We start from the raw sequence: 23,083 nt of genomic DNA, 5'->3' as shown, positions 1-23,083 counted from the left end.
GAAAAAAAAAAAAAAAAAAGAATAGAGTCTTAGCATTCTCACCACAATAAACAAGTGGATGCCAGAGAGGTGGTAAAGAAGATTGAGTTCCAACTTAGCTTCAGCTATGTTACAGATCAGCTTGGACTAGAGAGAGAACCTGTCCCAAAAATAACAGGCATAAACTTTGATAATAATAATAATTTCATGATGGGCTGGGCTGATAGTTCAGGGTTGGAGAGCACGTGATGTTCTTGCAGAGGACAGGGATTCCCAGAACCCACATCAAGTGGCTTAAAACAGCCTGTAATTCCAGTTCCAGGAATCCAACTCCCTCTTATGCTCTCTTCAGACACTCCATGCGTGTGGTGCACATAGACAGGCAGGCACACACACACACATAAAAACAAATAAAATAACCTGGTGAGGAAACTAATCTGTTAATTATTTTGATTTAATGTCTCTATAATGTACATATAAATGAAAACATCACATTGTGGTCTATAAATATACACGATTATTATCTGCCAATTATTTTTAAAGTGTTGAAACCAGTACATTTGCCCCAAATGCCTTAGATGCTGTTTCCGTCATCTTCTTCCCTACCAAGTGTGCTTTGGTTTATTTTTGTGCTAAGTCTTGGTCTCTAGGGTGGCACAGTTGGAGACAGTTGCTGTTGGAAATTTGGGGAAGTAGGGCCTGGGAAGAGGTTCCTTGGGCATTGGAGGTGTGTCCTTGAAAAATTTTTAGGGTATCAGTCTCCCCCAAGATCCCTGTTTAGTAATATCATGTCTTATGCACACATTTCACGTATGGTGTCACCATATATGACCCTTGCCAGGGCCAAGCCAATATAGCTAGCCCCATCCTGAACTTTGAATCTAAACCTCAGATGGGTTGCTCTGGTTTTGAAAGTATACTTAATACATAATATATAGAAGGTTTTTTTATTCTTGTACCATGTGTGTGTATTTATCTCAATGTATTTTCAAATTTAATTCCAAAGCTGTATATTTCCTTTTCCTGTGTTATCATCATCTATCCATTTTATTCATTTTTATCTTCCCCTGATATACTCAGATCTGCCTCTTCAATGTGACAGTAATTCTAATATGTATTTTTTTAAATCATTAAGCAAAACAGGACATGCCTAGTAACATATCTGTGTATGCATTTCTGTAAAATGGAGATTAAAAGCATAACTTTCTTATTACATTGAAAGCTCCTCAGTTATAGCTTTCTTAAAATATAAGTGATAAATTTACTCAAAGCTAAGGATTACTCCTGTATCAGTCGTCTCAAAAGTTCTACTGTGCTCAGTATCTTCAAATGCATTGCTCTGTGGAAGGGTGAGTTACAGTGTCAGAGCTCTGACACTGTCGTGGTCTTTACATTTAAGATGCAGTGTCTCATCACACAAAGGTATCCCATAAAGCCAAGGCCAGACTGTCAACACCGCATTCCCATCCTCTCCTCAGCAAACATGACTTTCACCCCGTGAAATTATTACCCTCAGATTCCATAAGGACAAGCGGGACACAAGAGAACAGAAACATATTTAAAATAACTCAAAGGCAGGGGGAAAAATACATCAGTGTTTATTTTGCCCATCTGGTTTGAAGAACTTCCTGATAATTACAGTGAAGCTAGGAACAAAGAATGTGAGTCCGTGCAATTCAAACTAAGTCATTACTGCAGCGATTCAGATAGGCATTTGTCCTTCTAGAGGTTCGAATCCAAAGACAAAAGGACTTAACAGGGAACGCGAAACTTAACTTAATATTATGATAACCGACCTGGGTGGCCATCAGCACAGTTCACTGAGCAGAAAGCAGGACTGGCATTTTCCTAATCTAAATTCCGATGCTGACACGTAAGCCTGATATATTGATGATGGAAAAGTCTCTGCCTTTCTGGCTATCACTTGGAATTCTCATTCTTGAGAGCAAAACATCTGATAAATCCCCACCTTACCTTGCTTTGGCTTGCTGGTAATTTCATTTCTCAGAGAGCTAAGGAGGCGAGAATGGAGAAATGGTATTTTGAACCTAATTTTACTAAATCCACCTGAGTCAAAGGTGATGTTCAAACTATTTAATAAGCAGTATTGAGTGGGTACCCACCGTCAGGTCTCTGTGACTCTCTGTGGCCCAGCAGTTAGTCCTTTAGCTATTGGAATGGAGGAGGGGTGGGACATGGGAAAGGCAAATGGCCTGAGCATCCAGTGAATTATACAGGGGACACAAGAGGGTTTCAAGAAAAACAGGATTTATCAAGCGGCACCCCAGTGATTGAACAGCAGTATAACATCTTTGTATATCTGCCCTGTACCAACTCTTTGTAAAGTCCCCAGTCCTAACTGTGTATGTTACTTATAAACTGTAAAGTCCCCAGTCCTTACTGTGTACGTTACTTATAAACTGTAAAGTCCCCAGTCCTTACTGTGTACGTTACCTATAAACTGTAAAGTTCCCCAATACTCCACACACACCCCTACTCTTATTACTTCCATCTCCTGTACTGGTCCCTTGTAACCCACAGACACTTTTTTTTTTTTTTTACCTAACCCAAACCACAGATCATATGGTTTCCACCTCTCTAAAAGGCAACCTGACTCTTCCTTCTAGTCTCCAAGGCACCATTATTAATCCATTTAATCCACTTCCTGGAGACTGAATTTGAACTTGATACAAAATCAAAATCTCCAGAATCTTTCTGATGTCTTCAATATGAAACTTAATAAGCTTATTGTGAGCATTAGGAGGTAAGTCTTCAACTCATCCAACATGTTGGAAAGTTTTGGGAATGTGTGTGTGTGTGTGTGTGTGTGTGTGTGTGTGTGTGTGTGTGTGTGTAAACCTGTGTGAGTACACATGTATGTGCTAGCTCAGAGACCAGAAGAGGGCATTGGATTCCCTCCCTCAGAACTGGAGTGGCTTTCCCTTGTGAGATGCTGGGCTTGTTAGTGAATGCCAGGACCCTAAATGTCAGCCTTCCTGAGCATGAAGCAAGAGTCCTTCCTTAACTGCTGAGCCATCTCTCCAGCTTCTGTCCCAATGTACTTTTGCAAACTGTTTTCTTGCTGTGTCTCTTTATTCAGGCTATATTAGAACCCAAACGAACAATCTGCCTCTCTGAATATAAACCACACTTTCACCCTTCTGTGTGAAACACTTTATAGAACACTTTAAATGCAATCAATCCTCACCTTGGCCTAAAGGCATGAATCTCTCTACGGCAATTTCCATATGGTGATGTTAAAACCAGCATCTTTGTACAGTTTATCTCATCTCCCTAGTAAACACACTTTGGGTAGTATCCAAATGAGATTTTATTTTTATACTGATAGTACTTGGAAAGAATACGCATACCACTGCCTCCTAATAGTCACCTGATAATGGAGAAATGAATATCACCTGACAGGAAAACAAAGGGAACCGACAGAACACTTGCAGACCGGTTCTCATCTGAGAATTTATCTACCTAGAGAAAGGCATGTTTATTTGGGTTGCTGAAAGAGGACATCCTTACGTTTAGTGAAAGAGGGATCAAAGTGGGAATTCTAAAACTGGAAATGATGAAGGGAGGTGAGAGTCCCTAGAAAAGAACCCTGGACATGAAAGGCAACTTAAGCTCGGGTGAGGAGGAGAACTGAAGAAACTGGTCGGCATTGTGTACTGTGAGTGGGAGGGAGGAAGTGCTCAGAACTGGCTTCCTGAGTACCAGAGCAGAAAAGATGAAAAGTCGATCCGAGCTGAGATCTCATTGATGTCCATAGCAACAGTAACAACACCATAGAACACATTGTCCAGCACACAAGGGAGTGTCAGGGCTTTATTGTTTGCACGGGTGATCAGTTAGGCATTGTGTAGTACATTTCAACTAGGAGAAGGAAAATACCCATGAGCAAGAAGGGCCAGGCCCAGTCTGGGAGAAGGTACCAAAACAATGCTGTTGATTTCAGCCGTGACAGTAGAAAAGGTAGGCCTGATAATGCCAGGATTTTCACATTCAAAACAGACAAGGAATCAAAAGCTGCTTTAACCAGGCTGGGCCCACACCTAGGAAAACCACATTCCAAAGGACTGGAGTCCGTTGAATCTTCTGTGAAGCTAGTGCAGTAACTGTAGAGCCATTAAAGGAAAAGACAAGTGTGAAGGGCGAAAAATTATGCCCCGTTAGAAACAGCAGTGGGCAATGGCTTAAAAACCAGCCTTTCGTTGTAGACTTTCAATACTCTATAGAAGTGAAGCAAGTTCAGAACATCAATGAAATCACATCACTTTTATTGATGTTGAGATCTTCTGTCTGTTTTTTGCCTGCATATCATTTTTTTTGACACAATTGTGCAACTCTTCTTGAGGCTTTGGATTCCTCTCTATTTAACATATGCTATAACATTAATTCGTTGAAGTTAAGCTAATGTAAAAAAAAAAAGGGTTTTTTTTTTGCACTTAACTATATTTCAAGTTCAAAAACAAAAGCTACAAGCAGATAATATGGCAAACACAGAGAGAGGAGTTCTTTGTTTTCTTTAAAGCTAAGGTCATATAGAAAATAAAACATTCATTTACAAATGAGTGATTTATCCTCTTCCCATAAACTTGGTGGTAAAATAATTAACGGGCTAATTAAAAGTTAACATTGCCAGACATGCAAGCAAAGGCCTTCTATACATCTCATACATTTTCTGAAGGGAAATGTTCCAATTATAAACTAACGTTTCTTGTGCGAACGAGAACACGAAGCTAAATATTCCTTTACTATCAGTAGTTGTGTGCTTTGATTAAACTCTTGTTGGAGATCAATAGTGTGTTATTTTCACTAGCCTAAAATGTCTTTCTTATTAACTCCACTTCTATACATTATTCTTTCCTAAAAATTAGGCAAATGCACAAGGACCTGCAAGGACACGTGTAATAATTGGAAAATTATTTTCAACAGTAAGGACTGTGAGCATCTTTTCCCCTGCTGTCACTTTCTGCATAAATGTAAAGCCATCATCCCCTTACACATCCTCCCACCTCACTGCTTCTTTTATTCAGTACTAGGGACCAATCCCAGGGCCCCTTCCTGCCCGCTAGCCATGATCTCTGCCAGTAAGCCACACGTCCACTTGGACTTAAGAAAAAGCACAGTGAGCAGAAACTGTGTGGAATCTAGGAGCACTAAAGCAGCCAGAAGTGCAGCATCTTCACAAATCTAGAGGATGTGGTCCTTGTCACTGGTGTCTGTGCGCTCTACACCAGGGGTGCATGCACGGCACTCAGTGTTTGTGCCATCGGAGTTATGGCCATATTTCTGATCATAGCTTTAGGTGGCTTAACCTTCGGCCTCACCAGCCTTCCCTAATTCTATGTAATATATAAACCTTCTAAACTATTCCTTTTATCTGTAAACTGTTCAAACTGCATTTCGTTATATGAAACCAAGGACCCTGGACAACACAGTCTTGTAGTGGAGATACAAGCAATTCACCATACAGTAAGTTTCCTTCGGAGTCATCAGACTTTGCGAGTACCGAGTCCGAGTCTCATTACCTACCCTGGGGCGATTCACAGTGATGGTTGTGGACTTTTGATGTTTCAAGTTTCCTACTTTGATTGGTTTTCTGCTCTACAAAATTTAATCTATAAACTGATTGTGCAAAAAAAAAAAAGACCCCACAAAGCTCATTTTCACTAATTTCAAAGAGAGTATACATGCTGACCCTTTGATGGGATAAAAATATCAGCAAGAGGATGGACGTGATGGCTGGTAAAGGCAGGCATCCTCTGTCCAAGCTGGCATTCACAGCCTCTTCAACTCTTGTGTTCCTAGCAAACACCTCTAAACCTCTTGCTCCCAACTGTATCATCGATTTGGTCCCTAAAACACCAGCATGCCTGTCAACTCTTCCTGAAAGCTGTCTGTGAAGGAAACACGCCATTACTCCTGAGGCAGGGGAATCATTAGGACAATTGAGGATTTGAGGCCCTTACATGCTACGAGCAGATGGGAGGGAATGAACCAGGAAACACATGTCGACACCACCCCCTTGACTTTTCTGACAGAAACCATCTCTCTGGTCTGCCATCTTGGAAATGAGAGAAATTGCACCTGGGTACGTTTGCTTTACAGGACTCCCTACTTCCTGCCTAGCTGTTAGTGTTTTCTTCTATATTCAGACATTGCGATTTTCATGTATCTGTTCATTAAGTCATTTTTTTTCAACGAGTGCATGTTAGTGCTCATCTCTTCTGCACTGGCACTTTCCTAAGATCTGAAGACGCAGTAACAAAAGCCATCAATAAAGGTTCCTCACTCCCATGCAGCTTGAGTGCAATGATTGCTAATGTTATATGCCCAAAAGGTTATGTACTTGATGAGATTATATAGATGTATAATTAACATCAAAGACTATTTAACCTATGTGAATTCAGAGGAAAGACTTTAAGTAAGATTTCAATTACAGGACTATTTGAACCATACCAAAGAGATGAGTTTAAGGGCCTCCATATAGACTTTTAAAAAGATATCAACTCTAGTGGGAGGCGTAAACTAACCTAGTGGATATTAATACATGTTTGGAGGGGAACGCCTTAGGGCTTGTTTTACTATTTTCACGGGATATGAGTCTATCAGGAAATGGGTGCCCAAACACAGTGTGCAATTTAGAGTTCCCTAATGGAAGAGTCATAAATGGCACTGCATGCAAAATGAACTCTAAACTCTGCCTATAATGTGAAATATCAAAACAGTGGTGCATATTCTTAAAGAAATGCCCCTACTCAAAAACTGTTTCCCCTGATCAATAGTTCAAGGAACTGGAAATTTTCTACCAGTAGAACACACACCTTCATGAAATTGTGATGTTTTAAGAATTTGTTCTAACAAAGAAGAATTCTGCCTTTTATGTGCAATGCTAAGGTGTCAAACTAGAATAAGGAGAGAAAAATTATAGAGACCTATCAGGGCGATCCTGGGTGGGACTGAACAGCAATAAAAAAACTCTTCAGAGAACCAAACTGCTTCCCCCAAACAGTGAGCTAGACGAAGCTGTGAGGACAACGGATCAGCCGTGAATGCGTTAGAATCCCAATCCCACACTAGTTCTGCATGGATGTAGACATGTTTGTGGATGACAAGGATGAAAAGAGGAGACTTTGTCTTCCATATATGTTAACAGCGTTGTGTGTTTTTTCATCTCTTGTCACTTCAGACTTGCACAAAGCAACTTCTCAAACACCAGTTTCCTTAATCTAGTTCATCTGTAGTCGTCAGCAGTGACTAGCAATCTCTTCCTTGGAGTCCTGATTATGTCTTAAGAACCAACCACAGGTAACCTCTAGCTGTATCTAGGAAAAATGAGGGATGCCGAATCTCATTTGCATCCAGGGATATTGGGCTTCCAGCCTGTGTTCTTTAAGCTCCTGGTGTAGGAACCGAACAGTAACAATTTGTAAATCTTTTCAAGAAAGGTGAAAATCAGCGAAGCGGCCGTCCTGAAGCCCTGATGGCTCACAGATTAGTGGCCTGCCATTAAGAAGCTCCTGGCATTGGGTCAGGGAGTTGGAGCCATAAACATTATCAGCTAACGCTGAGTTTCCTGGAGCCGTAGAAAGAAATGAGTTTGTTACTACTTCTGGTATTAATCATAGTAAGTGCTTTATCTAAGCCTGTCATGTTTAGTTTCTCGGTGCAATTTACCTCTCAGGCACACTGTTCATGGTATCAGCTGGCCTTATCTTTTAACTTATAGTCTTCAAGTGCCTAAATGTATTTCCTCCAACATTCCCACAGTTAACACGACAAAGTCAACATGTGGTATTTTAAGACAATGCCGGACCACGTTATGAAAGACAGAGCTGCTGAGGCCAGACCACTCCCGGCACCTGTTGAAAAGCTTACCAGACAGCTCTGGTTCTTGGGCGAATTGTGATTGTTAAATGTTGAGTCCAAACATGTGCATTAACAAATGCATTTGTTTCATGTGTTACTTTTGGCGAGAAAATGGAATAGAGATCTCCTGATCCTATATCCTGGTACCCTGCTCATATTTTCTCACCCGACACTCATTAGTCAATGCAGTCAGATGGCTCGTGAGGGATTGGAAGATGAAGCTCTGCTTCTCCAAATCACAGCCTAGCAGAAGGGGCACAGTCAGCCAGCAAGAAATTTAAGACAGTAACAGGGCAGAGATGGACATTTTGGCAAACGTGTCATGAGGGGGAAAGTGTGTAGTCCTTATAAACCTAGTCCTTAGGTCACAGAGGAGGAAGAGGTATACCTGAAAGAAAGATATGCCTTGAAGCTTAGACAGCTAATAATATTCCACTCTGCACAACCCTATTTCATTGTAGTCCTCTTATGATCTGCTAATAATCCTTTATAATTAAGCTTCCAAGATAATATTAAAATGTAATCCACATGAACACCAATCGCAGTGTCTTTCAAGGGCTGAAGTGGTTCTCGCTTCCAGCCCTGCATGACAATCACCATGCAGCTTCAATTTCACATTTTTAAATGGTTTGCCCCAAGATTTAAGGGAAGTTTATGACTTCTTTCAATCCATAAATGCAGTGGAAACAGGCCTTAGCTAAACCCACACTGTTAAAAGTTTGTCGAAGGTATAGGCATCATGCCTTACCATTTCTTTCTTCTCTTTCAAGCTAAAAATATCTGCAGCATCCCCACAGGAGAGAGAGGGAAGTCCTCTTTCAAGCAGAAGCCTGTGGAATGTTCACAGTAAAAAAAAAAGCTGATCAGGCCATACACTGCAAATGAATGGTAGGAAGCAATTAAGCAATCTGATTATTATATGTGAAATTAAACCTTGCTCCTCCATTGAAACATTTTCAGTTCTTCTCTTTTAGCATATTATCTCAATCAAAGCTTTATAAATCTGATTTTTTGTCCAATAACTGAATGACAACTTGAACCAATAATAATTATCAGGAGAAGCACATTCAAAATATAGTACTTCAAATCATGCAGGCGTATATTCCAATACAATTTGGTTATGAACATAATATATTGCGTAAATCTACTTCAGAGACTTGTTCCTGGAATATTATAAACATTGATGCTGGAGTTAATGTAGTGTTTCAAAATGTAACATCTATTTCACCTGACAAAATTCAGCCTATCGCAAAAGTCTAAGTCAATTCTCTAACCACACATAGAGACAGCCAGTGGGGACTGAAGGGGCCACCAGAGACCAGTCTTCTAAATCTGCCCCTCACGTTGCAATACTAGAACTGGGGTGACAGCTATAGCGTCCTCATTTAAAACCATGGCTTTATCACTAAAATAGAAGAAAATGGCCAATTATTGCATAATCTTGTAAAACGATTTTATTTAATTTAAAATCCACAGAAAACAAAGTGGCATTTGTGTAGACTTTTTCCAGTGTCAGCATGAAGTAGGAAAGCAGGATGTTCTCAGATGCAAAATAATGCTGCTATGATTGAATCTAGATTGGTGAAGTGCTAGGAAAAGAAGATTTCTCCTCAAGTAGCTGTTTTGGAAAGATTAAAATCAGACAGTTGAGAAAATTTAAACAATCCTGTCGAGGAGGAGCGTTTATTTATATATTTTTAAACAAAAGCAGTGGACAAAATTCAAAGGGCATGACTTATGCGCATCATTTAAACCATCTAAAATAGCTCACATCAGGTCAATGGTAACAACTCCCTGGTGAGTGCTCTAAGAAATATTGAAAGAGAAACATCTATTTTTATAGATGCTTTATATAATGCAATCCTCAGCATCAAGAACATCAGCCTGGGAATAGCAAAAGGGCATTTCGCATACGTTAACTATGTTCCAGGCACTGTGACAAATGATGATGGCATTTAAAAGAAGGAAGAGGAAGAGCAGGAGAAGGAGGAAGAGGAGGAGGAAGAAACCAAAGAGAATCCATCTTCCAAGAGCTGTTATTCTACAAGTCTTGGAGATGTGGGGGGTTGAAGAAGAAAAATGAGGAGACCAGAGAAAGAGCAAACTGCACACAGAACAGAACTCAGGTGCAGAGGTGTTTGAGATGGCACAAAGACAAGGTGAACTCTGAATTGGCTGAACGGAGGGCAGGGGGACAAGCAGAGACAGTAAATAACTGCAGAATACCCACTTTCCCCCCGTACATTTGAATAAAACATTTTAAAATATTGTACCTGCAGCCCCAGATAATCAGCCCAATGCAGCATACAGTTTACAGCCCATATAAAATGAAAGACAAAGTCAACTGAAGTATGCTATGCTTGTAACAAAATTATAAGTCAAAAGTACAAACCAACAGGAAACCAAAAACAAACAAAAAACCCACACTGAAAAGGCCAGAGGCAAGGTAAGAGCTAACTGAATCTTGACTAGCATGGGATAGTCAACAATTGGTAAAAGGTGGGTGCTATGTGATGTGGTAGTGCCCAGCCTGGGATTTAGAGTTCTGACACCTGCATTCAAATCCTATCTCTGTCGTTCCCCAGGGTTGTGAGCAAGGTAAGAGAGCTAACCTCTATAAGCCGTACTTTCCCTAGAGGTATACTCAGAATAAACCTTTCCCTCCAGCACAGACCAACTTTGGAGTTGATATCCGTTCCTTGACTTCGAATTCCTCTTGTATTATGACCTGTTTATTTATATCCTATTTATTCACACTCAGTCTTATGAACATCAGCTACAGATGTTCAGATGTATAGTGATTTTAGCAGTTTTGGGAATTTGCCAGCCATGTGCTCTCTTCTCATTGGAATAAATTTTGATAAATATTCCATTCGATTTAGCTTTAGGTGTCTACCATCTGAAAATATTTGGCTTTGTAATTTTAAACTTTGAGCTTCAAATGTTTAACCAGCTAATACAATTACCAAACATAATCGCCTAGTGGAATTTCAAAGTGGCCAGCTAATAATTAGCACTAACTGAATGATGCTTCTCTTCACAGTTTGACTCCAAGGGCTCCTAAGCTCAGCAGGCTTATGTAAACGCTTTCTGGTGCATTTGCCTGCCTGTTACTGACATATTTAAATTAATGCATTTATACTCTATTTAATTACTTTCTTTTGACTATGGGCATATGTTTATATTACACTTTCAAATTCTAGTTAATCTTTAAAAGTATTTATTAAAATTGACCCTCGTTTTCTTTGCAAATTTTCTTTGATATCGTAGATAATGGCAAGTAGTGTTCACATTGCTCTCTAGTTGGTAAGTAATGTAGCACTTAGGAGTAGGCTTCTTTTGGTGGTGTAAAATCAATCTCATTTTTCTAATTAAGAAGATTATCCTTAAGTCATTAACAAATTGAAATTTGCTTCTTCATCATCTGTATCATATTAAATCCATAGGCAACACAGAATATATTCATATTATTGAAATATTTATTTTTAAATGGTTGCATATGAAGTTACCAAGAAAATTCTAGAAGCCATTTTGTGAACATAATTGAATAAACTTACAAGAACAATAACAGTTAAAATTATAAAGGCTAAATAAGCAGAATAAATAACAACAATATGCTTAGCTCATGCATGCAAGGTTTTATTATGTATGTAATATAATATGCTTACCACATAAAGAGCTTTCACAAGTAAATAAAAGGTTTGCAATTCAACCAAGTAGTAAATAATAGAAAATAAGCAAAGAAATCAAAATAAAGTAATGGCTAATAAACTTTATTCGCTCTCAAAGTCAAGCAAGGACAAATCATATATAACAGATTCAAAACCAACAAAAATATGAAAGGCAAGCTAGTGGGAGAGAGACTGTGGGAGCTAATAGTAATATGGGGGCAAATCCGTAAGTGGCTGCCCCCTTTTCAGAAGGCATCTTGGTGCCGAATACACAGATACCATCTACTTTACTCTTTTCACCTCGAAAAATTTATTCTGAGGAAATGATTAAAATGTGTGCGGGAAGGAAGAATCAAAGGGATGGACAGTTGAAAAGCTGTCTTGTCTATCCCAAATTTGAATTAATGTCAACATAGTTATTTACAATGGAATACTCTTGCAATATATAAGCAAGTGGTTTGGGGGATAATTTTTAAAAACAGGTTACACATTAAGTACTAAATAATCCTGTTAACAGGAAGTCAAAACATCAAACTGGTGGGGGCTGGTCAGAGATAAAGTTCCATTAACTAGCAGTTTACCCCTTCTATTCAGTTCAAGTTTACAGTTCAAGTTTACTCCACCTTGTTGTTTTTAGTCTGTGATTTCATTCATGTCTTTAAAACAATTATTACTCCTTTAATAAAAGGGTGATACGTTTGTGTACTGGATAAAGTATCTTCAAGTATTAGATCAATCTGCAAGAGAAGAGCCCCAAACTGCAGGACTTCACTGGACAGATTTCATTTCAAATTGAAAACATCTACATCCTGCTTCCAGGGTTCTGAAGTTGCCCCATTATTCATGGGCAGAAAGCAGGAAAATTTTGATAGGAATTGGTTTCCTCATCTTACTACCTACCAGCAAGTATGGTTTCTCTGAACATTCTTTACTCCTTGGAGAAAATGTCCTATCTGGTTTATTCAGGGGGCTCTAATTATGTCAAATTTCACTAGAAACTAAAATCCACTAAAGACTTAAGTGTGATCAGTCTTGTTTACCACCGTTTAGACCAAGACTTCAAAGGTCCATGAATTAGGCCCGTGCTGTTTAGATTTGGTACCAACTACAAACATACCGTAATGTGCAGAGCTGATAAGAGATGTGATCAATAGCCAGATAACACCCCACAGCTGGCGCTGGAGAAAGGGGAGATGAGCAAAAACGACCTGATGTTCCCAGCGTTTGTTTATAGCCTATTGATCAATTGTGAAAGCAGAGTCGTGTGTTCCAAATGGCCTGACTGCTCAGGCCAAAGTTTCTTACAGCATTATTACCAAACGACAATCCAGAGTAGCTGGAGGACTTTAGTGTGTGTGTGTGCGTGTGTGTGTGTGTGTGTGTGTGTGTGTATGCATGTGCGTGTTGGTGCCTGTGTGTGTCTGTGTGTATGTCTGCATGTGTGCGTATGTCTCTATGTGTGCATCTGCATGAGTATATGTCTCTGTGTGTGTTGTCTGCATGTGTGTGTATGCCTCTGTGTGTGTATGTGTCTCTGTGTAATGTGGCTGTGTTTGTGTGTGGATCTGCATGTGTGTGTGTATATCTGTGTCTGTGTCTCAATGTGTATCTGTGTGTATGCATTATTTCAATTTAGTCGTATCTTCAATGATATATTTTGCCACTTACCTTAGAACCATTCTGAAAATACAATCTTTGCTATTTAAGTCAAATGCAAATAAAAAGTTGTTCAATTCAAGCTCTGAAATATCTCAAAACAAAGAGTATGAGAGATTTAAAATTAATTCACTCAGTATCTCAAAGAATCTAAATCACCTTAAAATGTGTTTATTTTATCTGCCGTTTGGAGAACTTGCAAGAGTCAATTCCCGCCGTTCTACCAGGTGGTTTTTTAGGCCGTCAGGCTTGGAGAGGCAACACCTTCTCCTACTGAGACATTTTGCTAGCCTATTTAAGCTTTTTTTTTTTAACATGAGAGCTCAAGATATATTTCTAATATGGAGACTAAGTATTCTTTTTTAGGTGAACCTTAAGCAACTTGATCCATTTCTTTAAAAATTTATCACTCCGTGATTCCTGATTATAGGGAATCAACACTGGGAATTGAAGTGAGGCTCAGTATATCTGTACTGAGTATTTGCTGAACTGGACTGATCGTATTCTATGTGTGAAACTCCACCTAAGCTTACACCAACAGCACCCACAGGAACAAATGCAATACCACTGGGAGAGATGCTCCCCTTGTCGAGGGGAGGGGACTAAACGATAAAAAGTAAGGTCTAGCCAGAGAATGGTAGAGTTGAGTTTGAAACAAGACAGTTCGTCTCTTCACGCCTGTGGCTTTGGAGAACCATTAAGAAAATTTTCTTGCACTTTGAATCTGTGTGTTAAGGTACGCATCTTTCACCTTCTTTATTCAGTATGTTCTTAAAAGTTACAAGTGCAGTGTGGAGGTTACTTTAAGAAGTCAAGGTATTTTTTTTTAATCATTTTTAACCTGGCCTCTGGTTCCAAGGGAAAGAATCAGTTATTACCCGTAACCAGTCCTCAGATTAGATTCCCCAAAGTATCTCAACACTAAGTTTACATTCACTGTGGTAATAAAGCTATATTTCAAAAGACGTTATGTGGGACTGGATACAAACTTATGGAAGAATTTTTAAGACTTTTATGACGGAGGTTGAATAAAATTCCATCTTGTCTCTCCGATTTTAGATTTCATTAGTTATCAAAGTAAAGCATCACAAATTGGTCAGCTTTAAAACAAGCTTTATCTGCCCTGGTGTTGTTTGACAGCCAGTCGCTGGTGTCACCTATAGCATGAAGTCAGCTGCAGTAATTAAGTTTCAGTCACTGGGGTTGAGAATTCTCACAGCATTAAAACAAATACTTAATGAATTAAAGGAGTAAAAGAAAGGACATAGGCCAAGGAAGAAGAAAGGGGAGGGTTGAAAAGAATGGCAACAAAAACAAAAGGAAAATGTTGGATAAGAATCCCCTTTTTAAGCATATTACTTTTACCTTTTGAGTAGGAAATAAGCCAAATGTTTATTCTTAAAACGATTTACTCAAGAAGCAAAATGCTTGTATTTGTTGCATAAAATGTAAGCTCCAATTAGAAGTACAAAAATATACCCATCGTCAAAATAATTAAGTTTGAGTAACACTTCAATTTGGTTAGGTCAGAAACCATAAAGTGATTCGTGTGTGTGTGTGTGTGTGTGTGTGTGTGTGTGTGTGTTTATATCTGCAAGTGCACTTACTTCACTGAAGGCACATCTGGGTGTTAGTTTTGCAAAAGAAGCATTCCTGTCTTTCATCTTTTGCTCTGTGGGTGGGAGTTGGTGGGGAGGGGGAAGGCTCGTCCTTCTTCGAGGAAAGCCTGTGATTAAATGGGACAACACCAAAGATGCTCATTAGAAGTCATAGTGATTCCCAGCACGCTTGGAGGAAAAGTTCCGATTCCTTACCCAGAGGCTGCCCTGAACTTCCTCCTGGAGACATCAGGATAACTCACCTTCTCCACACTGCAAGAGCTGACTGAAGTTTCAGTGAATTTCCCAGGCAAATTTAGTGGACCTTGAAATGTGCCTGGGAACAGTGTCTTCATGCAAGATCTTTCCCGCTGTGGACTCTTGATGCTGCAGAAGCAGGTAGACTCAGATGTGCTGGGAAGGTAGCGTGTTGTTCTCTTTGCCTAAAGGAAGAGTGCTCGTGAGGGCTTTTTTACCTTCTTAATTGAATTGCTCCGTTTTAATTCTTACTCAATTAGACGTCGTTGAGATGCCAGGCAACACTAATTTACATTAATGCGTTTGGAAATTTCATCTAGTTATTTGTTCATATCAGAATCATTTGAGACCTGTCTGTAAACAATATCCAAATTCACTGTCATGCCGCAAGATTTAGTGTGTGTGCGTGCATATACATGTGTTGGGGGAAGCAGGCGATAAAGAAAAGGTAAATTGGAAAAGTCATATCAGTAATTAACAAAGAGCGAGACCTTGTAACAACCAAATTGGTTTTCTTTTTGCCCTGCTCCTTCGTCTCTTCCTTGGTTTTGACCTCAGCCTGACAATTAGGATGTGTTGGGGGGTGACTGTGTGGTTCGGGGCAGGGGGTACATATATTTTCACAGAAGACTTCGGAGGATTAAGACCTCTCAGTGTGGATGATCCGTCTGCTTCTTCAGGGCCCATACTTTGGAGGCAGTGCCATGTGATTTCACATCGGAGTGTTCATAACCTGAGTTCTTAAGCTGTGTATGAAACAGATTTCAAGGGATCCAGCCCTGATTAAAACAGTTAGCCTGCTCACATCCCCCTATTTACTGTGGATTACAGGGAGGGAAGTAGGGGTTAAATCTGGAGGTCTTCCTGCTTCCCCAGAGGTTAACCTGGCAGCCAGCTTGGCACCCATGGAGAGCTGACAGGTAGCAGGATTTGTCTAAGCAGGCTGCCTGAGAGCCAACAAGGCAAACTGAAGCTCTGGATTAGTTCTGGATTATGTTGTCAGAATGAAGGCTGATGGACAAACTGCAGAGGAATAAAACGCAATCTGTTTGGGGAGAGAGGCAGCGTGTATAGCTTCCATTTTTCAAGAAATGACAAGAAAAATCATTAATAATTTGTAAATCCGTGTCCATTAACTTTTCTCTTTGTTTCCCAAGACAGCCTTTTTAACATGAGTTTGCCACTGTCCTATATCTCTCCTGCCTGGTGACAGATGGCAAGATAGATATGAAATTGGATTCATAAAATAATACCTCCGTCTCCATGAAAGACACTCTGTTCTCCTAATACCATGCTGTCCTGCACTTCACACCAAGGACAGAAGGCAACTTTGACACCGAGATAGCCAAGTACACATGTTCTCTCTCTTCCCTCTGTGATAAATTTTTAACATAATGACATCACTTAGTAAAATAACCAAAATAAAGTAAATATCATGACACTATTACTACGTGCATTATGGTGATAAAATGTGGTACACTGTATCTCCCCCCATCCCCCCTCCTTCTTTTCCTTTTTCTTCATGAAAGGACTTAAGAATTAGTCTCAGGAGCTATCTGAGGTAGCTCATAGCTATGAATATTCAATGGGCTTTACTAAAAATAAATATGATCTCTGTATAAGAGATGTTTTGTGTTTGTAGCACAGGAATCAGGAACTTTCTTTAAGAACTGTGAAGTATTTCAATTACTAACATGTCTAACATTCTTTAATAATTTCAGGGATTTGATTCTCTCTCCCTCAAAAGTTGAATAATGTACATTAGCACTTCCTGAAGTAAAAGCTAACAATTGTCATCAGACAATAATAGTTCTCTGATTAAGGTGAAACTAGAGAATAGAACTCTTCCTGAGTATCAAAACTGCAAGCATTTGAACATCATGGGTTTGATCTGAATTATCAAACTTTATTATTATTATTTAATTAAAGTAATATTATTACTTTATGATAGCTAAAGTAAACGGCACTTTGAGGATAACGAGACTAACATTCAAACACTTATCAGAAGTAGACAGGTTGTTTATTTATGCTCCTCTCGATGATTTTGTAATAAATTTCCTAAGTAAATTGGCTTTCTTCTTCACAGGAAAACATTAGGTTCCAGCCCCTATGACTGGGCACTGTACCCTATATCATAGAAAGAGAGGGTCCTATTTGGCTTGGGCATAGTTCCCTCTGGCCTGTCCACCCTGAACAGCAAATATTCCACAACTTTGCAAATAAATCAGTAGAAAGAATATAATATCCAAACTATTGAATTCATTTTAGTTTTAAAAAACAAGCAAGTAAATAAAGCTCTTAGAAATCTTATTTTTCACAACTTTGCTTGGCTGGATAATGCTAATACTTGAAGCACACAGAAAGAGTGGCCAGAAAAATAAACAGATCAAAACTACTTATTTAGAATTACAGAAGACAGAAAAGTTTTGAGCTTGAAGATATACAGCTGCTTTAATATAGTCAATTAATCCAGTGTGCTTACAAACCAATGTTCAAATCTGTGTTTGCTTCCAAACAAGTTCAGCATTGAATTGATTATCTTTATGCAATACATCAGTTGCACCAGTCAGCAACATCGGTCATGTCACCTGGGTGCACGTGACCCACTTGATCATGTGGTCACACAGCCTTTCCTTACTCACTAAAGGCAATGACCATTAAAGACATCTCTGACGTCTTGGTCTTCATTTTCCTTGTGTGGTATTGAATACGGCTTCATGGAGAAATCAGAGTTTCGTTTTTTCCTGACAAGAACCTTGAAGCCGTGTTCACTTTCATAGAGAATCAGGGCTTACTGCCTGTTTCCATCCTGTAGGACACAGAGAGAATCTTTGCTGCACACCTGGAACCCCTAGGCAGAAGACACATGTCACAGCACCCTAAAGCTCAGATCATGCATTCCCGTTCTCGTCAATCTCAGAACAAGCTAGCCATGAATTTAGTTGTGAAAGTAAAGAAACTAACCTTTTTGTTCGCTTGTTTGTTTCTAAAAATATATAAGCACTAAAAAAAAAAGCACGTTATTACATTTCATTTTGAGTGGTAAAATAACAATGAAGACAACTAAATCCACGAATAACTACTTAGAAAGTCATGTTGGAATAGAAGCAAAGCTTATGGAAAACCTCAAAGGATGTTTGTAGAATAAGAGAACTTTATTTAACTGCCATCAACTTTATGTACACAGAAGAAGCAGTGGGAAAACAAACAAATGGGCTATGGTTTAGAGTTATATTAAAAACTCCAAATATTTACAGTTTTAAATATGCTAAAAGATTGGCAGAGGAAAAGGAGGCTTTAAAAGATATTATATGGGCGGCAATTACGGAACCACTGATAGAACCCCTCTACAAGGAAGAATTCAAAGCAAGTTGTTGCCCTTTTCCATTTTCTGAAACCTAAGGGGACACCTAAATATTTTCAGTCAAAGGCTATCCGCCTTTTCCATGACTATGCAAATTGATATTATACAGGCTTAGATAAATCCTCAGTGCTGAACAAAGAAAAGATGGGAGGGTAGAAGGGACATTAGAGAATCCTGGAACTCTTTATACTAGTTGACTTTATTAGTGGGATCCAACCACTATGGTACAGTATTATCCCTTCCCTTTCCTCTTTTTGGCAGACCTCAGACCTTCAAAAGGAACAAAAACCTTTCCAGACCAGAAAGTGTCTGGCTGGAGGTGTGAATCCTGGTTTAATCACCCATCAAGCAAAATGATGCTTGAGTTGGCAACAGGCATATAAATTAAGAGTCCTTGGAAACTGTCCCATCCTCTCCAGACGAGATGCTGTCCTGGAGGAGAAAAGAACAGGAGACCGAGAAACCTACTCCAGTTTCCGGAAGCTGGCTCTTCTGAAGCCAGCTAAAATGCCAGAGCACAACAGAATGTTGAGAACACAGGTTAATTATTGATGCTATTGGCCTGCATATGATAGTCAAGGTCAAAAAAATAAATTATCTCACCAACAGCGAGCATTAAAAGAATTTTAAAAGGACATGGGAAAAATGAAACAAAGATTCACAAATGAAAACAAGGACAAAGAGTGACCACCAAACATAAACAGAATAAGAGCACAAACATTATAGAAAGCTGAAAGAAAGGGTATTAGGTCGAGTGTTAGAATATAAACTCACTAACACATCAAGGTCAAGTGTAGGAATAGAAACTCACTAACACATGCAGATCCGGGAAGAAGGCAGCAGTAGAATTCGTCTTACCATAGACCTCTCTTTCTTCGGCTTTATGCTATTACCAGTACAAGCATTATGACCACTTACCCAATAAATTCTGCTAAACTGAGCAATATTAACAGTCCACAAGGACAAGTTCAGTCAGGAGAAACGCATATTCTGTCCTTTTGCTTTGGCACGCACTAGTAATCTTGTGCTCTGCACAAAACTAGAACTTTGTCCCAGTACAAATTACAACTCTGTGATTCTCTATCCCCCTTTTTAATACTATAAGCACTAATCGCCTTGTGGATTCAATTGCACATATTGATAGAAAGATTGCAACCTATTTTACCTGTTAATCTGTACCTGACCTGTTAAAACAGCAAGCCTAGCTAAGCATCGTTTATCTAGGAAAACATCTGAAGTCTAACTTGCCATATGTGACAGCGTCAGTGGGTTTGACTAATGGGATCTCTAAGAAATAACAGTTTCTTCTGTTATTTTTTCTTTTCATTATGCACTTCTATACATGAAAAACAATGAAGAAAGGTTGAGAGTATTATTAGGCCCTTGCAGAGATAAAATGGCAGAGCCAAGTAGACTCCAAAAAGACATTGTTATTTATAAATAAAAATATATCTGAGAACAGGGGAAGGAAATGACTAATATTATTGAAAGAACAAAAAGCAAGAAGTGCTGTGGCCACCACTCATAGTGGGTCAGTCCCTGGCTGTGGAGTTTTCAAAGCACCTTTTTAGTATGTATTGAATTATGAATGTAAGCTATAAAATAGTCAGCATGAAATGCCATATCTACTAGTAATTATAAAAGTAACCATTACTATTTTGTGCACGTTTGATGAGGAAAATCAGTCATTATAAAAACATTCATTTTCCTGAGGCCATCTAGCTCAGTAAACGTGCTGTGAAGGAAACTATGCTTCTCCATCTTCATCTCCATTGCAAGCACGACACCCAGACCATTGAGAGTCTATGCAGTCCCAAGTAGATGATGTTTACTTTTGACCAAACCATATTCTCTAAGAAGCCATGATATCATTTTAAGTTAAAGCAATTAACTTAAAGTAAGTTTTAAAACTTCAACTAGGGAAAGAGGAAACATCAAAGTAACATTTCCCAGATGGCTAAGGATATGAAACGTCTTTAAAAGTTACTCAACCTTCTGTTTTAAATCTTTTAAATATTTTGTTTATAGCTGGGCTGTGGTGGTGCACACCTTTAATCCCAGCACTCTGGAGAGAGAGGCAGGAGGATCTCTGTGAATTCAAGGCCAGTCTGCTCTACAGAGCTAGTTGCAGTACCTCTAGGGTTGTAGCACAGAGAAAACCTGTCTTGAAAAACAAACAAACAAATTTCTGTTTATTTCATGCCCCACCTTTTAATTGTGTTGTTTACTTTTTGATGTTTAGTTTTATGAATTCTATGTATATTTTAGATACTAACCTGCTGTCAGATGAATAATTGGTAAAGAATTTTCCCCATTCTGTAGGCCCCTCCTCACTCAAATGATGGTGTCCTTTGCCATACAGAGCTTTTTATTTTCATGTGGTCCTATTTACTAATTGTTGATCTCAGTGCCTGAGCTACAGACATCTTATTCAGAAAGCCCTTTCTGCATGAGTTCAAGTGCATCACCTTTTCTCCTCCATCAGATCCAAAGTATCAAGTCTTCTGTTGGAATCAATAGTCCTGGGTAATTATCCAGTTTTACCAGCACCATTTGATGAAGATGCTATATTTTTTAATGTGTATTATTGGCTTTTTTTCTTTTGTCAAAAATCAGATGGCTGTAGGAGTGTAGATTCATATGTGAATCAGGAAAGGAGTATTGTTATTCATCCCTAGCATGAATACAAACTTGTTTAGCTTCTCTGAAGCTCAGTAAGAATGTATCTTTAAACTATAGAAATATATCTATCACATGACCCAGCTATGCCACTCTTGGCATCTACCAGAAGAATTCTATATCTTATCCATGCTCATTACTGTTCTATTCAGAACAGTCAGAAAATGGAAGCAGCCTAGATGTCCACCCACTAATGAATGCTACTGGAAATGTGACACATTTACACAGTGGAATATTACTAGGGCTTAAGAAAAATGAAATTTGCGGGTGAATGGATGGAAGTGGACACAATCACTCTGAGTGGGGTAGCCAAGATCAGAAAGATGGATGTTTCATATTTATCTCATTTGTGGACATTAGCTTTGACTCTTCAGATATGTTTGTTTTATTTGGAATACATACAAGTTGAAACATTAATAAGGGGTCATGTGGAATAAGTCTTTCTCTGTCCTACCAGCCAGCTCCAAAATAATGACAGGGAGACTTACATTAATTATAAAAGACTGGTCTTAGCTTAGTGTTATTCTCAACTAACTCTTACAGCTCAAATTAACTCAAGTTTTTATTAATCTAGGTCTACCACATGGCTTTTGCTTTTATCCCATTGTGTGTGTCTAACTTGTTCTGCATCTGTCTGGCATCTCTGCCTTTCTTCTTTCCAGAGTCCTCTGTGTACCTAGAAGTCCCGCCTAACCTCTTCTTTGCTATTGGCCATTTAGTTCTTTATTAGACCAACCACAGCAACACATCTTCACACAGTGCCCAAATACCCCACAGCAGTCATGGGATGGGGGGTTTTCAAAGGAGGGAAGATAGAAGGCAGTAACATAAAAAGTTAGAAGCGATAATGCAGCAGTGGCGCATGCCTTTAATCCCACCACTCAGGAAGAGGCAGGTGGATTTCTAAGAGGCTGTGAGGCCAGCCTGGTCTACAGAGTGGGGCACCCAAGGCTACACAGAGAAATCCTGTCTGGAAAAAAAACAAAACAACAACAAAAAAAAGTTAAAAGGGAAGTAATAGAATGAGAAATGTTAAATTGAAGGACTACTTAAAAGAAATCCCACACTAGCTCAGAACTGAGTTTAATAGAGGGTTATTTATTTGTGAGGAGACTCACAGATCACAATCCTCTGCTAGAACTGCAACCAAATCCTGCAGCCGGAAAAGAGGCCGGAAGCACGCTTTAAATCCGCATATATAGTAAAAAAGGCCACGCCTAAGTGGGCAGGTAACTTAAAGGCTACTAGCGGTGGGAATTCCTACAGCATTAAATTGAAGCTGGGGGTTTGAGGGCAGAGTAGTGGAGGTCCTACCCATCCTTGTTGAACTATGGACTCCTCTGGGATGGGGACAGACACTGTCTTCAGTTATGCGCCCACTGATGAGCCTACCAGAGTCCAGTGAAAGAGTTTCAAACCAATGGTCACAACAGACATCCCTGGTTAAGCACAACATAGGGTGTAACCCACTGAAGGATCTTAATGAATAGGTGAGCATCAATAAGCAAGATATGTGTGTGTGTCTTAACTGTATGCTAACTAATTGCCAGATCCTAAGCTGATTATTGAAGGTGTCATTGTGAGAAAAGCAAATATGGTAAGAGATATTATGAAAATCCCAAGTGACAATTTTCTATCAGTTCTCTAATGCAATAGAAGGGATCTCCAGTAGTCAAGAGATAGGGGATAGGTTCATAGTTTACACTGTGAAGCCTTGAGCATTGGACTTTCAAAGCCTTTTCATAGTCAGAATTTCTGTGTTCCCCCCCCCTACATTTTGGGGCCAGCCTAGGCTGTTTGTCCACACACCAACGTATATAAAGCATTTATTGACTTAGAAGCTGGTAGAATTGGACTCTTCCCACCTCCTTCCATGTAAATATTTGCTGCACATATATAAATATGGAAAGTAAAGGTTTCCTTATGCCTGCTTTCCTTTTTCTTTCACAATTTTAATTTTCATGCATTTCTTTTTTTTTTTTTTTTTTTTTTTTTTT

Source organism: Microtus ochrogaster, chromosome 21 (assembly GCF_000317375.1).
Source record: "Microtus ochrogaster isolate Prairie Vole_2 chromosome 21, MicOch1.0, whole genome shotgun sequence".
Lineage (NCBI taxonomy): Eukaryota > Metazoa > Chordata > Mammalia > Rodentia > Cricetidae > Microtus > Microtus ochrogaster.
Note: the sequence above shows the minus strand (reverse complement) of the source record.